Source organism: Amphiura filiformis, chromosome 9 (assembly GCF_039555335.1).
Source record: "Amphiura filiformis chromosome 9, Afil_fr2py, whole genome shotgun sequence".
Classification (NCBI taxonomy): domain Eukaryota; kingdom Metazoa; phylum Echinodermata; class Ophiuroidea; order Amphilepidida; family Amphiuridae; genus Amphiura; species Amphiura filiformis.
In genome coordinates this window covers 39,752,002-39,757,199 of record NC_092636.1, presented here as the reverse complement: position 1 = coordinate 39,757,199, position 5,198 = coordinate 39,752,002, and positions in this window count along the sequence as shown.

Sequence of the window (5,198 nt, the reverse complement as noted above, 5' to 3'; positions counted from 1 at the left end):
CTTGACTGGCGTTTCATTCCACAGCAGCTTTTTACGAAATTTCATAGTTTAGAAGCACTGCACCACTTCGCCGTGCAATAGATAAGGATTATTACAATTCACATCAAAAGTAACCAACACTAAAAAAACAATATTTTTCAAAGGCATATTCAAATTATATATTATATATTTGTATCTGCTTTGCTTTCTTCAATTTTTTGTACACAAAAAATAAAATATGAATGTATTCCAACCTGTTAATTTTAGCTTACCAGTACATCATCTACACGGTATAAACGAAATAGTGTTTCTAAGATGTTTACAATTTCCCTAGAAAGAGTCAAATTAAACCTCGTCGTTACTGTCTACTGAAGATAGCATCCAATTATGATTACACTGGCAACGTTATGTAATGGTGCAGGTGGAAGCATGCCCACTATTCTATAATTGCTCTAGACTTTTTAAAAGTGGCGCTGTTCAAAGTTTCCTTGTATTCTGAACAATGAATCTCACATTAGGCTAAATGAAATGAAATAATTAGTTTCCCGTCACATTTTTTTCAGTGAAATATGAGGTCATGATTTCATTATTCATTATTTTGGAAAATTTCATTATTGTCAAATGTTTAATTTATATGGCTATTACCTATATTGTTGATGAAAGACCATCTCAAAACAGGAATTAATGCTTAGATTATCATTAGGCCTACAGATATTTTGCAATAGATTGAGAAAAAATTTGAATTTATTTGCAATTTTTGTAATCCTAGAAACATGAGGTAATCCTTCCTCTACCCCTACAGCTAAGAAAAATTGCTGATTATGATCAGCAGGGGATGTCAGATATTTTGAGAGTTTTAATTTTGATCACATTTCGTCGACCGGTACTTAAAGAACTTTAGCAAAATTACCCTCGATTAGAGAAAAGCGAGGGTAATTAATTTTGTTTCACTGGTTTCATTTTCTGATATTGGATTTCATAATTTGATCTTATATACCTCGACACCTGATGTTTGACCTTTTGCATGTCAACACATTCCTGGTGCTCTGGAGGTCAGCTGGGCAGGGGAGTGAGTTTCAGGGCTGGAATTGCCAGAGGGCATATAGTATGGTGACCCAAGTGAAGTCCAGCTGGTTAGGATGACAGATTGACCACTGTGTTTTAAGACTAACTTTCATACTCATGGCAATTGCCATGGCAACTGGCTGTCAAAGCTGAAAACATTTGATGAAAGCATGGATTCAAAAGTTTTAAGGATATGTACATGAAATGATTTCCATCTCAATTTTCAGATAGGCTAATTGACTTTTTTATGAAAATAATGAGAGTTTTGGTCAAATTGAAAAGGTGATGCGGGTGGGTGACGGGAAACTAAGAATCAACTTTCATTTTAAAAGCCTTATAATCATGAAAAAATAAAACCCTCCATCGGGGAACGCTTGCCCCCCCTTTGGACCTAGTAGTAAAACATAGACTTAACTTCAAAATGGTGCCCAATATCTGTAGGCCTAACCCCCTTCAGCCTGCCAAAAAAAGTGCTCCTTCCTCTTTTGGCCTGCCAAAAAAATCTTCAACCTCCTCCCCACCCCTTAGTATAATTCACAACCCCGGTGTGTACATAATTATTGCACCAACTTTAACATTTAAAAATTGAATTTAAAACTCTGACAAAAGTTACAAATTTAAATCTAAAGGACTTAAATTTATATTATTTTTTAAGTTCTAACAATTTTGTCACCTTTTTTAGGACTTAATAAACTTAAACTTTGGAATTTGAGAGAGCAGGCCCTATAGTCTCTTTAATTTTAGCGCGATTCTTTTCTTCTTTCTTCCCGATATCGTTGGCTTTTTTTAAAGAATCATAACAAGAATTGTTAACTTTCTTCTTTTTCCTACTTGCCTTTTGGATTCTTTCAGACCCCATGTCACTTGATCGAAAACGCAAAATAACGAAACATCTTAAATTAAAAAAAAAAACTTAAAAAACACAAGAATATTGCAAAATAACACAAAAATTCACAACATTTTCTAAAAACACAAAATATCAGTAGATACTCTAAAATAACACTGAGCTTTAGGAAATATTATAAAATAACTTGCTTTTTAAATAAGGTTAGGCCTACTTTGCGTTATCGATCAGGTGACATGGGGCCTGACAGAAAAGACACCAAAATTGTTTCTTGAAGTAAGTTATTCACCCCCTCCCCCCATGAAATTTGCTTTAAAAAAATGGAAAATCATACCAGAAAAATTGAAATCGTGTCAGACACTGTCCGATTTTGTCCAATCACGGGGAGGCAAATCACTTCTTTTTTAGTGGTATATATATTTACTGTGTTAGTCCTACGTGTATGGGGTGGGGTGGGTGAGTCATGGGTGTTAGATGAAAGTAGTCCTACGGGGGACCTTTTTTATACTTTGTTGCATGTAGTCCTTACAGGGAGCCCATTTTCCTTATTATTATTTACTGAGTAGTCCCCCCCTCCCAGAGGGGTCGTCTCTTATATGCAGAAATTATCAGGAACATGAAGGAAAAATAAGAAACGAAAATGCAAAACATGGCTGGTATTAAAAAAACAAAAACAAAAAAAACAAAACAAGACAGAACACAATGATGATTCAGTACGCAAGAAATTACCCCTTGTCTTATATAAACCCGCCGTGATTGCTATCTTCAGTAGATAGTCAAAATAATAATCATAAAAAATTCATTTAACATTTTAAAAAAAAATAGAGGTATTAATTATTTTCTTTGTAGGCCCTAGATGCTATCTACAGAAGATAGCAAGCAAAGCAAAAAACATGCAAAATAATAATGTCTAAATAAATTGCCGTGCAATGTACAGATGTAAAGTACACAAAATATCGGACTAATATAAATATTATGTTACTATTTTAATTATACTCGGACAATACACAACACAATGATGTGCAAATTTTGTGTTCATGTTAAGGGATCTGGAATGAGCGTTTTGAGCGTTTCGACAGTATTTTTTGTGGGACATAAGAGCACATCAGACATATCGAATTGCATTCTGAATACGAAGAATGTCTTTCTGATATCAAATAATTTTAATTTTTTGAAATTCACGATATAATACAAATTTTATGACAAATTATTCAAATTTGATATTTTCACATTTTGATATATAACAGTCCTCGAAGTAAATTTTATAAATCTAATGATATATTCTTAAAGTGTATGTAGCTGGGAGTAAAGCCGACGATCAATTGAAAATTTGGACCTTTCATATTGAAGATATGGATTTTTTCCCAACAAGACCTAATTTTTTTTGGTGTTTTGGGGAAAAAAATCCATATCTTCAATACGAAAGGTCAAAAATTTTCAATTGATCGTCGGCTTTTCATCACACCTACATACACTTTAAGTATAAATCATCAGATTTATAAAGTTTACTTCGAGTACTGTTAAATATCAAAAATATCAATTTTAATCATTTGCCATAAAATGTGTATTACATTGCGAATTTCAAAAATCAAAATTATTTGATATCAAAAGGACATTCTTCGTATTCAGAATGCAATTCGATATGTCTGATGTGCTCTAATGTCCCACAATAAATACTGTCAAAACGTTCATACCCCATCCCTTAACCTTAACGTAGATTTACACGTGTTAAATTTAAACTGGTGTAAATGTGAGGTATAAGCTGTCTACTGAAAATAGCAGTATTGATATCTATACTGAAGAATAGTTGTATTGCTATCCACTAAAGATATCTATATTGTTTCTACTGAAGACAGTTGTATTGCTGTCTCCTGAAAATAGCTGTATCGTTATCTACTAAAATAGATGTATTGCTATCTACTGAAGACATCTGTATTACAATCAACTGAATATAACGACATTACTGTCTACTGAAGATACCTGTATATTGCTATCTACTGAAGATATATTTATTGCTATCTACTGGAGATATATGTATTGCTATCTACTGAAGATATCTGTATTGCTAGCTACTGAAGATAGCTGTATTGCTATATACTGAAGATAGCTGTGATGCTATCTACTGAAGGTAGCTGTGTTCCTATATTGAAGATAGTGGTATTGCTGTCTACTAAAGATAGTTGTATTGCTATCAACTGAAGATAGCTGTATTGATATCTACTGAAGATAGTTGTATTGCTATCTACTGAAGATAGATGTATTGCTATGATGCTATCTACTGAAGATAGTTGTATTGCTAGCTACTGAAGATAGCTGTATTGTTATGATGCTATCTACTGAAGATATATGTATTGTTATCTACTGAAGATAGCTGTGTTGCTACCTACTGAAGATACTGAGCTGTATTGTTATCAACTGAAAACAGCTGTATTGCCATCTACTGAAGATAGCTGTATATTTATATCTACTGAAGATAGTTTTATTGCTAGCTACTGAAGATAGCTGTATTGCTATGATGCTATCTACTAAAGATTGTTGTATTGCTATCTACTGAAGATAGCTGTATTGCTACCTACTGGAGGTAAATGTATTGTTATCAACTGAAGATAGATGTATTGCTGTCTACTGAAGATAGCTGTATTGCTATGATGCTATCTACTGAAGATATATGTATTGCTATCTACTGAAGATATATGTATTGCTATCTAATGAAGATATATGTATTGCTATCTACTGAAGATAGCTGTATTGTTAGCTACTGAAAAAAGCTTTATCTACTGACGATTATCTGTATTGTTATCAACAGAAAATTTTCAATGTCACCTATTATAAGTATCGATGTTTATAACAAAGTGTCTGTATGATGCACCCAAGTCCAGGATATAAATTTTGTGGACAAGTTTGATTACCTAAATTATCCTCTCAACAAACCAAGATGGTAATTACACCATTTTTATGGCAAACATATTCAAATACGATAAAGTCAAAGAAATTATTCAAAATCTGACCCTTGATTATAAATAAAATAATGTACAAAATTGGGTTCACAGTTGGGTTGCATTTACTTTATTGGGACACCCTGTATAAGTTGCTTTAACAGATATCTTTTCATTTTCTTTACTTTAAACTGACAGAATTATTTAGAATTTTAGGCCTTTTTAAACAATTTTCTTCAAATTCTCCCCATGAAAGTCACCTTTCCTCTTTACAAAAATCCTGGCTAAGATCTGTACCTCTCCTTCACATTATAAGCTGCATTTGTCAAGGATCAATCACAAACAAACAAAATCTTACACGAGTAAGGCAACAA